The 14034-nt window shown below is 36.2% G+C and overlaps 1 pseudogene; it reads right to left on the minus strand.

The window, feature by feature from the left end:
• The window catches only part of LOC116472432 (putative selection and upkeep of intraepithelial T-cells protein 1 homolog), a 61451-nt pseudogene that overhangs the window by 33832 nt on the left and 13585 nt on the right, over positions 1-14034 (minus strand).

Consider the following 14034-nt stretch of genomic DNA (forward strand, 5'->3'; position numbering starts at 1 on the left):
ACTGGAGGCATTGTATTACCCGACTTCAAACTATACTACAAGGCTACAGTAACCAAAACAACATAGTACTGCTATAAAAACAGGTACATAGACCAATAGAACAGAAAAAATGGCCCAGAAGTAATGTTACACATCTGTGATCACCCTGATCTTCAACAAAACTGACAAAAGCAAGCAATGAGGAAAAGAACCCTTATTCAATAAATGGTGCTAGAATAACTGGCTAGCAGAAGATTGAAGCTGGACCCCTTCTTTATGCCATATACAAAATTCAACTCAAGATAGATTAAAGACTTAAATGTAAAATCCAAAATTATAAAAACCCCAGAAGACAACCTAGGCACTACTATCCTGGACACTGGAGGAGGCACAGATTTCATGACAAAGACACCAAAAGCAATTGCAACAAAAGCAATAATTTCCAAGTAGGATCTAATTAAACTTAGGAGCTTCTGCACAGAAAAAGAAACTATCAACAGAGTGAAGAGACAACCTACAGAATGAGAGAAAATATTTGCAAGCTATGCATCTGACAAAGGTCTACTACGCAGTGTCTATAAGGAACTTAAATTTACAAGAGAAAAACAAACAACTCAATTAAAAAGTGGGGAAAGGACATGTCCTTCTCAAAAGAAGCATACATGTGGCTAACGAGCATATGAAAAAAAAAGCTCAATATCACTAAGTTTTTAGAGAAATGCAAATCAAAACCACAATGAGATACCATCTCACACCAGTCAGAGAATGGCTATAATAAAAAAAAGTCAAAAAATAATAGATGCTGGCAAGGTTGTGGAGAAAAGGGAATATTTACACAATGTTGGTGGGAGTGGTGGGAGTGTAAATTAGTTCAAGCATTGTGGAAAGCAGTATGGTGATTCCTCAAAGAGCTAAAAAAAAAAAAAAAAGAACTACCATTAGACTTAGAAATCCCATTACTGGGTATATACCCAGAAGAATATAAATCATTCTACCATAAAGACACACGCACAGGAATGTTCACTGCCACGATATTCACAACAGGAAAGACATGGAATTAACCTAAATGCCCATCAATGACAGATTGGATAAAGAAAATGTGGTACATATACACCATGGAGTACTGTGCAGCCAAAAAAATGAGTGAGATCATGTCCTTTGCAGGAACATGGATCAAGCTTGAGGCTATTATACTTAGTAAACTAATGGAGGAACAGGAAATCAAATACCACATGTTTTTATTTATAAATGGGAGCTAAGTGATAAGAACTTATGAACACAAAGAAGGAAACAACAGATAATGGGGTCTACTTGAGGGTGGAGGGTGAGAGGAGGAAGAAGAGCAGGAAAGATAATGGCTGGGTACTGGGCTTGATATCCAGGTGATGATATATGTACAATAAACCCCAATGACACATGTTTACCCATGTAACAAGCCTTCACATGTACTCCCAAACCTAACATAAAATTTAACCTGGGAGAAAGAAAAGAGAATTGTCTAGCCATGACTTTTTCCACTTTTTAGTGAAAAAATAGTAATAATAGTTATTATTATTGGAGAATTGCTTGAGTTCATTGTATATCCTGGATATTAGTCTCTTGTTGGATTAACGGTTTGCAAGTATTTTCTCCCACTCAACATGTTGTTTCTTTCTTCTGTTGATTGTTTGTTTTGTGGCATGGGAGATTTTTAGGTTAATATAGTCCCATTTGCCTATTTTTATTTTAATTGTCTGTGCTTTTGAGATCATAGTCAAAATATTTGCCTAGACTAATGTTGTGAAGTGTTTCCCCTATGTTTTCTTGTAGAATATAATTTAAGATCTTACATTTACATCTTTAATTTCATCTTCAGTTGATTTGTGTACATGTTAAGAGATAGCAGTCCAGTTTCATTCCTCTGCATATTGGTATTTGGTTTTTAAGAGGGTGTCCTTTTGCCAGTGTATGTTCCTGGTGCTTTTGTCAAAAATCAGTTGGCTGTATGTAAGTAGACTTATTTCTGAGTTTTCTATTCTGTTCCATTGGTCGATGTGTATATTTTTATCTCAATACCAAGCTATTGTGGTTATTATGTCCTTGTAATATATTTTGAAGTCAGGCAGTGTGATACCTCCAGTTTTGTTTGTTTTGCTCACAATTGCTTTAGCTATGCTGGCTCTTTTTTGGTTCCATGAAAATTTTAGAATTATTTCTTCCATTCTTGTGAAAAACGTTAATGGTATTTTGATAGGAATTGCACCAACTTCATACATTGCTTTGGGCAGTATGGTCATTTTAACAAGATTAATTCTTCTAGTCCATGAGCATGAGATTTCTTTCCATTTATTTGTCTTTCATCAGTAATGCTCAACGTCACTAATCATCAAGGAAATGCACATCAAAACCACAATGAGAGATCATCTTACCCAACTTAAAATGACTACTATTAAAAAGTAAAATAAATAAATAAATAAATAAATAAATAACAGATGCTCATAAGGATGTGGAGAAAAGAGAACTCATACACTGTTGGTGGGAATGTAAATTAGTATGACCGTTGTGGAAAACAGTATGGAGATTTTTCAAAAAACTAAAAATAAATTCATCAACCTTGCTATGTGGTATCTATACAAAAGCATAGAAATCAGCATATCAAAGGAATAACTATACATGTATATTTATTGTAGCACTATTCACAATAGCAAAGATATACAATCAACCTAAGTGTCCATCAGTGAGTGAATGGATAAAGAAAATGTGGTACATATACACAATGGAATAGCATTTGGCAATTAAAAAGAAGAAAATCATGTTATTTGCAGAAAGTTGTATGGAACTGGAGGTTATTATGTTAAGTGAAATAACTCAGGCACAGAAAGACAAATATTGCATGTTTTCACTTATATGTGGGAGCTAAAAAGTTTGCTTATAAACATAGAGAGAAGAATGATAGATACTAGAGGCTGGGATGAGGGGATTCAAGGGAGAATTAAGAGAGGTAGCTTAATGGGCATGCACATGCTCATAAATAAAAGGTATAAGTTCTATTGCTCAACTACAGAGTAGGGTTAATAACAATGTACTGTATGTTTTAAAGTAGCTAGAAGAGATAAATTGTTCTCAACAGATACAAATGATAAATACTCAAAGTGATGGACCTGTCACAAACCCCGACTTGATTATTACGCACAAAATACCACATGTACCCCATAAAAATGTAATATATTGGATTCAATTTTTAAAAAGTAAAAGAACAAAGCCAGAAGACTCACACTTTCTAATTCCAGACCTACTACAAAGCTACAGCAATCAAAACAGTGTGATACTGACATAGAAAAAGAAACATAGACCATTGGAATATAATAGAGCCCAGAAATAAACCTTTACAAAATGGTTAAAAAATCTTTGACATGGGTGCTAAGAGCATTCACTGGGAAAAGGAGAGTCATTTCAATAAATGATTCTGGAAAAACTGGATATTCACATGAAGAATGAAGTTGGACCCTTATATAACACCATATTCAAAAATTAACAGAAAGTAGATCAAAAGCATAGAGTAAGACAATTGTTAAAAGAAAACATAGGGTAAAAGCTTCTTGGCTTGGATTTAGTGATGATTTCTTTAACATGAAACCAAAAGAACAACAATGAAAGAAATAATAAACATTCAGACATTGGACTGCATGAAAAATTCTTTAAATTGTGCCTCAAAAAGTCATCATTCACCAAGTAAAAATGCAACCACACAATAGGAGAAATTATTTGAAAATCTTACATTTGATAAGGAATTAATATCCAGGATATGTTGAGAAATCTGAAAAGTCAACAACAAAAGACACACAACCCTTTTCAAAAATGAGCACATGAATTGAATAGACATTTCTCCAAAGAATATATGTAAGCAGCCAATAGGTACATGAAAAGATGCCCAATATGCCAATCATTAGGCAAATGCAAACAAAAACTATAATGACAAACCACATGTATTTAGATAATATATATAATTAATATATTACACATACATAATATATATTTGTATGTATTATATAAATACACATTTTATATATAGTTTTTATATATATACACACATATGCTATGCAAATGGAAGTATTTGGATAGTGTATGTGTGTACATATATTTCATAAATATATTATCTCTATACAATATTATATATATACATACACACATACATACATACCTGCAAGCGTTGGCAAATATATAAAGAAATGAAAACTCTTGTGCACTTTTAGTAGGAATGTAAAAGGGTACAGCCACTGGGGAAAACCATATGGTGGTTCCTCAAAAAATTAAAAATAGAATTACCATATGAGCCATCAGTTCCACTCTGGGTATATACCCAAAAGGAATTAAAAGCAAAATCTTGAGGAGATATTTGTACACTCTTATTTATAGTAGTATTATACATAATAGCTGAGATATAGAAGCAACACAAATGCCAATTGATGGATGAATGGAGAAGCAAAATGTGCTATATTTGTAAAATGGAATATTAGTCTAAAAAGGAATGGAATTCTGCAATGTGCTATAGTGTGAATGAGCATTGAGGACATTACGCTGAGTGAAATAAGTCTGTTATAAAAAGGCAAATATTTCTGTAATTCCACTTATATGAGTAACTTAGAGTACTGAAAATCATAGAGACCAAAAGTAGAATGTGGGTTGCCAGGGCTTGGAGAGAGGGGCAAATGGGGAATTATTGTTTGATGTGTACAGTTTTGGTTTTGGAAGATGAAAAGATCAGGTGAATGGTGGTGATGGGTGCACAACAATGTGAATGTACTCTGTGTGTCCAAAATGTACACTTAAAAATGGCTAAAATAGTACATTTTATGTTACATAGATTTTACCAAAAAAATAAAATTTTCTGCTTTTGAAAACACTTTGTGGGAGAATGTATCCCACAGAGTTGAAGAAAATATCTGTAAAACATATATTAACAAGGACTTGGATTTAGAATGCATTATGTCTCAATTTCATGAGCATTTATAATACTTTTTTCTATTTTCTCTTAAAACCATATACTAAGATTGTTGAAACACACGGTGAAGGCATGTAAGTGCCTGAGTTGGGATCCTAGCTCTGCCATTATTTAGCTGTGTCATCTTAGATAAGTTATTTAGCTTCCTTTTGTACCAGAATTTGTCAACTATAACATCTCTTTCACTAAAGATTGAATATATTAATCTGTATACAACTCTTAGAGCATATAATAAGCACGTAATGTATATTAACTAATATCAAATCACTTTGCTCCTTTTCTTCTGGTAAAGGCGCATGTGCAATTTAGTCTACTAACACAGTAAATATTCACTGGCTCAGGTATGGACATTTTTGGAGTAAAATATAAAAAGCACTTTAACCCTAATTTGGTTTAAGGCCATTTGTGTCTTCATTTCCCAGGAGAAAACTATTGAACAAAACCCTCTGAAGAGGCCAGCCCTACTTTATAACTTCTAATTGTGATTTCTGGCTGTAGCTCCAGCTTATGAAGAAGAAGAAGAATTATTTTATCTGGCTGATTATTGCCTTGCATATGTCATTTCCATAGAGACCTCAAAGATAAAGCTAAGGGCACATGTCAGACATGTTGGGTTCAGCTATCCCAACATTTTCACAATTCCATTCCCATTTTACCAAAAAGGAAAAGAATCAGTTTCAGGTGTCCGTGCAGACCATGAAATTTAGCAAAATGTGTGTGGACATGTGAATAATTTTGAGAGGAGTGTCTTGTGATTTACACTGATATCTGAAAAAATACCTATGACCTAAAAAGTTTAAGACATACTGAATTATTACCCCTTCTAGGCTAAAAGTACAGTAAAAAATTAATTTATTTGATGATGTGATGGCCGATGTTTGGCAAAAATAAAGCTATCAACTAAAAGAAATATTTTCTTTTCCTAGGAATAGAAATATCAGCAGTTTGTAGCATTAAGCCCACAAATTTTAGGAAGCTGGATTCCAAACTCTAGGACATGAAGTCCAAGTAGGTATTATTCCTGTAGTTCAAACAAGCATTACTGCTCTTTGGCTAAACGTCTTACCAGAGAATAGGCATTTAGGAAATGAGATATTTTCAGGACGTTCCCATCCTTTTAATCCACATACCTCTGTTTCTGCGACGCAAACCGATAATAAGTCCAACAATTACACACATTGAAAAGGAGACTATCCCAGTGCCTATCAGGCAGGGAGGATTCCAGTCACACCAGCTACCTGAAGAAGAGGAGATATTGGAATTATTAGTTATTGGTGTGGAGGCACTTTAGATTGGGGCACAATGTGTCAAGAAATCAAGAGGTATGTTTTGATGCCATCCCCCGAATTCATTTAGGTTTGGGCTAAGGCTTAGGTCTAAAGATCAGAGAGCTGTGGGTGACAGAGACAAGAAGAATGGCTGTTTCTAGGATGGGATAGGTTTGGGTTGAGGCTAAACAGGTCTGGAGAAAAACAACTCATCTTTCTCTCCATCTAGCCCATCAGTAAATGGGCCTCATTAGAGCACTAGATGCAGTTATGCTCCGATTGTTATCATTTCACCTGGGCTTGAAAGAGGCTGGGAGTACAATAGTTCTGGAGACCTCTGAACTGTCTAAAAGATCATATGAGCTTTGGAGATACGACTCTCATGAGTGAAAGGGTTTTCAACAACATAATATTAAAAATATTCTTTAGCATGCATTGTAGCAACATCATTTGGCTATCTAGTGTGTCCATAAAATAGCCTATGGTGTGGGGCTTACTACCACAAGTGATACCGTTCCACCACTGGAGTGGCATAGGCACAGTGTAACTTAGTGGTTAAAATATGGGATACAAGTGTCCATATGGCTTATAATTGATCTTGTTTCCTACCATGACTAGCTGTGTGATTTTAGGTGCAATAGTTAACGTTGGTAGGTTTATTTTCATAATATAGAAATTGGAGTGGTAATGATATTTAACTCAAAGTGTATTATGGAGGTTAAATGCACTAATTTCTGTAAATCTGTTGGTGTGCTATTATAAAACTAACTCGGCATCCTTAAAAATTATTTATTCCAACTGATTCACCAACACCTTTTAGATAAAGTTGAAGAGATTTTCAGAAACTCAAATTATGCCCATGAGAAACAGTTGAATAACTGGGCACCCTCAGCTTGGCAAAGGTCAAGTTTGAAACGTTCCTGACTGCTAATCTCTGAAGAGCTATCTGGGAAATGTCAGTTGTTACACATGTGACCTTTGAATGTTCAATTAAGTGTAAGATACAGAGAAGCAGGTCAGTATTAAATAAGGACAAGCATTAAAAGATGTATTGAAGCAGGAACATTAGAAAAAAACAAATCTCTAAAAACTTGGATAGTGTGACTAAGCCGATAGAAGCTACAGTACAGTTTGTTTTGCAAAACAGCAGCTAGCAGAGGTGAATGTTGTGAACTGGTGGCTTCCTGGTGAAGTGGTGTCTTCCCCAAACCCCACAACCACAGTGGTGGAAAATGGCAGTTCTGAGGGTCAGATAACAGAGTTCAGGCCAGAAGAGCAGCTGCAAATGTAAACGGAAAATCCAAGAAGTGGAGAGAGATTTAGGAAGACCAAGACCAAGTTCTGACAGCAGAACTGCACGTGGTGGGAGGCGGCGCAGGAGCCTGGTGAAAAGCAGGGGGAGAGCACGGGAGACTGTACTCTTGAAACACAGAGCTCTGCCAGAAGATCTGTGAGTCTGAAGCTTCTTAAATTGAGCACAACCCAAAATCATGAACAGCTATTTTTTGGTGTCTTAAATTTTCTTGCTTATCGTGCAAGTTCCCCCAGTCCCCGCCCCCAACACCGTAGTTGAGAATGAATGAAAACTTTTTGTTTAAGGAAAAGTAAACCACCTGGTGTTGCAGCTAGTGTAACTCTCCCTATGTGGTATATTTTCCTGATGCTGTGCAATTAAAACTTTATTTTATGCCCTGAAGGGTCAGTGGTCCCTGTAAGAATTCAAGTGAGAAATATGTGTAAATTTTGTTAGGTGTTAAATGTTAAAAAGCTTTCCCAGGTTGTTTGAAAAATCTGTCACCATAAGGACAATGGGTTTCAACTTGGTCGAGCTACAGAAAGGTCACACTTTCAGATAACAGCATTGTCAACAGCTCCAGCAGCAAAAAAGAACAGTATGTAGGATCAGGGAATGGGTGGAGAGCATATGTTTAACATACATGGAAGAGTTCAGAACTTCCTGAGACAGACGGACCTGAGAATTATGGGTCATGCAGCTTTACCTTCCCCACTCCCATTAGCATCTCTCATCCTTCAAGCCAACTTACGTTGCTCTCTTTGCTGTAGTTCAACACTTGGCAACATAAGAACAGCAGAATAGCCAAGATTGCAACCAGAATCAGTATCCAGATAGAATTCCATGGAAACAGTTTATCTGAAATAGGGAGTCACAAATCTTACCACTTAGGAAATTTGGACCCACCAAACTAGGAATGATGATTCATCCAAAGCATGCTTCTGCTTAATACCTATCACCTTCAAATGTAAACCAAGGCCAATTTGGGAAATTAATTATAATCGTGCACGTGAAAAATGGGATAGGATCTGGAGTAGGGAAGAACTGAATGTGAGTTAGTTTGAAGATGGAGCAAAGGTGAGTGAAGGCTGCTCTCCCATGTTTTCTGTTTGTTTGTTTGTGACAGAATCTTGCTATATCATTAAGGCTGGATTGCAGTGTCGTAATCACTGCTCACTGCATCCTCAACCTCCCTGGTTCAAATGATCCTCTCACATCAGCCTCCTGAGTATCTGAGACTACAGGCCCATGCCATCATGCCCAACTAATTTTTTATTTTTTAATTTTTCATAGAGACAAGGTCTTGCTATGTTGCCTAGGCTGGTTTCAAACTCCTGAGCTCAAGGCATCCTGGCTGCTAGGCCTTTCAAAGTGCTGTGATTACAGGCATGAGCCATTATACCTGGCCTCTTCCATGTTTTTTGACATTCAGTGAATACAGATAAGATCTCCCTGAGATGTCTGTATTTCCAGAACTGTAACTCATGCTCAAAGTTTGTGCTCATTACAATTCTGTTAAATCATCATTTTTTAAAGTGCATATAAGCACTTTTCATTAAAGTTGTAAATAAATCAGCAGGGCTTCCCCCAGCCCTGCCTTTTTGTTTGTTTGTTTTATTCATATATATCCTACTATGAACTTGGGGGAAGGAAGGTATGTAGTTTAGTCCTCCTTTATTCCCTGTAACTGTTTGTATTGCTGTTTCTGACACAACCGTAATATGAAGCTTTTTTTTTCTGGAAAATCAAACGAGAAAAACAAAAATGTTTGAATGTAGTAAATTGCTAAAATTGTTAGGGAAGTCATTCCTGTAAGTGGTAATATCCCTTTCAGCATGTGACTCTAACATTAATTTCATGGAATACACAAACACTAACACATTCATATTTACTTGACTGTTTATAAGACACTTACTAGGCTGTATTTCTGTCATTCAAGTATCAATGATTTATTGCAGTCCTGCTATGTGCCACGCAATGTTTGAAGCAGTTGGAGTGTATTAGTGTATAAAACTGACAAAGATTTGTATCTTCATGTTTCAGACAGGGAAACAGATAAGTGACAATAAACATAATAAATAGGTTGTATGGTGGGCTAAATGGTGAAAATAACATGGAAAAAAGAAAAATTAAGGAAGTTAAGGAGAGAGGGAATCAAGTAATTTGGGGGCAGGTGGCATTTTTTTCGAGCTGGTTTGTCAAGGTACTCTTTATTAGGGAGGTTGAGTTGAGAAGAGACTGGAAGGACATAGGGGAAGTTAGAGCATTCTAGGAAGAAGGACCAACTAGAGCTAAGCCTCCAAGGTAGGAGCATGTCTTGCAGGTTTAGGAACAGCAAGGAAGTCTGTGTGACTAGAGTAGAGTGCGCAAAGGAGGGTGTTAGGATATGAGGTCAGATAGGTAATGGGGGCAGGGATAATGCAGGATATTGAAGGGCATTTTACTCTGAAAAACAATGGGGAAAAATTGCAGGGTCTTGAACAGAGGGTTCCTATTTATATGTTGAGAATGTACCATAGTGGACAAGAATAAAAATAAGAGGATATTTAGGATGCTATTGCCAAAGTTGAGACCATGGGTGATAGTGTCTCAGACTTGGATAGCAGTAGTAAGTTGGTGACAAGTGATGAGATGCTGCATATATTTTAAAGGTAGAGCTAACACTATTTCTTGATAGATGTGTTGCAGAATATGAGAGAAAAATCAGTGTCAATGATGAATTCAATAATTTTGTTTTGAGAAACTGAAAATATAAAGTGTGATTGGAAAGACATTAAGCAAATTTGGAGGTAATCAAGAGTTCACTTTATGATGTGTTTGGTTCAGGATATTTACTAGACTTCTATGTTGAGAGGTTGAGTTTGAAGATGAAAACCGAGTTTGGAGAGAGGACAGGGCAGTAGATACTATTGGAGGAGCCAAAGTCACATTGATGATATCCAAAGTCTTGAGACAGAATGAACTCACAACAGAGGAAAGGCTCAAAAAACTACATCCTGGGAAACAGAAAACCAAATACTGCATGTTCTCACATATGAGTGGGAGCTAAATTATGAGAACACATGGACACATAGAGGGGAACAACACACACTGGGGCCTTGTGGAGGGTGGAAGGTGGGAAGAGGGAAAGAATCAGGAAAAATAACTAATAGGTACGAGGTTTAATACTTGGGTGACAAAATAATCTGTACAACAAACCCCCATGGCATAAGTTTACCTATATAACAAACAAACAAACCTGCACGTGTTTAAAATAAATAAACTTAAAAGTTAACATAAAAGTTAAAAGTTAAAAATAAAAGCTAAAAAACAAAGCAAAACAAAAACTATGTCCTGGGAATCTGAATAGCAAGAAGGCAGAGTGAAAAGAAAAAGACTATAACAAAAAGAATAAGAAAGAAAACAAGCAAGAAGACAATGAATAAAACCAAGAGAAAGTAATGTCTTGGAAACCAAATGAAGAAAGCATGTATATGATTTTTTCTCTTTAATTTACAAATTTTATGTCAATGGCCATCATTTGAAGAACAAACACTCAGATTGCACCTGATAAGACAATGCTTATCCTTTCCTCTTGACCAGTTACAGGGTTTTGAAGGTAGCAAGTGATGTTGCCATGGGAGCTATCTCTAAGGAGAAGGCTCATCTTCATGTTGAACAATGTTTCTATCCTGGGAATGGGATTTTGATGCAGACAGAATGATCTCTCCTCTGCTGTCTTTCCATTCCATTTGAGGCTGTGGGAACCAACCTTCTGAATTACACTCCACTAAAAGACCTTTGCTATTTGGAGGATGAATAAGAATTTGTATTTCTAAACTTGTAGCTGGTTGGAAAACGAAAAGGGAGAAACTATTTTTAGAGGAAGACAAGGAAACACAGAAGAGATGGAGGAAAAGCCTTCCTGCCCTCTTTAATCCCTGTGTCCTTAGATATTGATAGCTAAGCTGTGAGGCTGATTGTCATGACAAGCCATTCAAAAAGGAACAGGGATAAGCCATACTGAAGTGTTATGCTAATCATATTAACAACATAGTCCAAAGTAAGTGAGGTGAGGAAATGCCTGTTTTTCACATTTATTCATTCACTCAAAATATGGGCTATTTACTAAATTTAAGTAACTTGGCTAGGTCCTTGGATTATGATAAACAAAAAAATCAAGATCTCAGTCCTCATAGAATTTATGGCTAAATGTTTTTTTCTTTTATCTTCACCATTAGCCATTTCTGAGCCACCATAACAAATTACAAATTTGTATTTTGCATACAATAGTATTTTTACATGTAATATGTTTTACAAAAAAAGGAAATACATTACTATTTTCAAAATATGGTGCATATCACTTTAGAGAAAATAAAGAAGTCTTTGAAAAATTTCAGGATATTACCTAGGACATAAGTCTTGCCTAATATGTGGGCAAAGAAAGAATGAACAGAGATTTAAAGTGTGACTCTAAAGCAGCCCTAATAAAATTTTCTGCAATTATGGAAATACTCTATATGTGTGCCCTCTAATGCAGTAGCTGCTTGCCACATGAGATAACTAAGCACCTGAAATGTGGCCATCGAGACTGAAAAACTGAATGCTTAATTTTATTTAATTTTCATATGAATTTAAATGGCCACATGTGGCTAATATATATCATATTGGATAGCTCAGCTGTAGACTATAGAGTTGGGTGTCATATAATATCCAGTAAAGATGTTAAGTGTGAGTGCCCTGGATCCCTCCACATGTGTCCTCACATTTGTAAAGACCTCAGTTTGCTTCAAGCCCTCCATCTCCCCTCCTTTTCTCTGCCATTCAGAATACTTCAAGGGTGAGTATTCACCTTTCATTCAGAATACTTCAAGGGTGACTGGCTTAAATGCTACGTATTTGCAAATAACACCTATATAGTATATAGACTGTAGAATTTTGAAGAGAGTAGGTGAAGGCTTTCTGAAATACATTTAGAAAAGTGAATCTGTAACTAAGTAGTCAGTAATTTGATTCAGGGAGAAATGAGAATAAAAATTATCATTAAAGAGTCTATTGTAAAGATTCGGGTACTTTTAAAAGTCAAGTTTTACTAAAGTGTTGCCAGAAATAATTAGAAGGATTGTAACAAATTCTAAAAGGATTCTGTTAATTTTTTAGCAATCTAGCAATATATGTAGATGTAAAAAAAACAGACAGTATTTACTGATAGTTTTGATGTCTGAACAGATATAATTCTCATTCTTGATCCTCCCCTCTTTGCAAATTGAACTCTAAACTCATGAATTTGACCTGTTAACCAGACCATATAATATAAAAATAGAAATAGTGAGAATTTTCCTAATACTCGGCCTCATACTGGTTGAGAATCTTGGATGCATAGAAAACTCACAGGGATCCATCCTTACCTGTGACCTTCACTTCTGTGATGGCCTCTTCACAGACATCTCTGTCTTTGAAGAAGCAGTGGTACTGCCCGTCATCATCAGCACTGACATTAAGGATCCTGAGGGTCACTTTACCTTCTCCAATGGCTTCTTTCAGGAGCTCTGTCCACTCCACATACTTGGAGATGGTTTCTCCATACAGGTCTTTACCATCCTTATACAGGTAAACAGGTCATGTGTAGTGACTCCAGAACCAGCGTATTTCCACGTGTTCTGTGCTTTCTGGTAGAAACAGCTGGCAACTGAGCTCAACTTTTCCACCCAGTGGAGCCAAGATTGGCCTCTATAAGCTATTCACTATGAATTGTTCTATGAAGGCAGACAGCAACCAAAGGGTGAGAAGTGGACCAAGACAAAATTTTTATTTGAATTATTATATCACAAACACCCATAGACACACACACGCACACACACACACACACATACACTTTATTGAGAGTAAATTCTTTTGTTTTCTCTTTTCCTTGAAAACACCTTTACTTTGCACTTCGCTTGAATAGAAATTCATCAAATTATTTACTTTAAGAAATATGGGGAGGCCGAGGTGGGTGGATCACCTGAAGTCAGGGGTTCGAGACTGAGCCTGACCAATATGGTGAAACCCTGTCTCTACTAAAAATACAAAAAAAAATTAGCCGGGCATGGTGGTGTGCGCCTGTAATCCCAGCTACCTGGGAGGCTGAGACAGGAGAATCACTTGAACCCGGGAGGCGGAGGTTGCAGTGAGCTGAGATCGTGCCACTGCACTCCAGCCTGGGAGACAGAGTGAGACTCCATCTGAAAACAAAAAAAAAAAAAAAGAAAGAAAGAAATATAAAAAATGGTTTCCATTGTTGCTGTATGGTTTTCATTTCTGTTAAAATAAAGAAAAAGTACTACTACCAGTGTAACAATTGCCACTCGTCATTCTTTTTTTTCACCCTAGTTAAAACAACTTATTATTATTATTATTTATTATTATTATACTTTAAGTTCTAGGATACATGTGTAGAATGTGCAGGTTTGTTACATAGGTATACATATGCCATGGTGGTTTGCTGCACCCATCAACCCATCATCTACATTAGGTATTTCTCCTAATGCTAT

Source organism: Hylobates moloch, unplaced genomic scaffold (genome assembly GCF_009828535.3).
Source record: "Hylobates moloch isolate HMO894 unplaced genomic scaffold, HMol_V3 SCAFFOLD_8, whole genome shotgun sequence".
Classification (NCBI taxonomy): Eukaryota; Metazoa; Chordata; class Mammalia; order Primates; family Hylobatidae; genus Hylobates; species Hylobates moloch.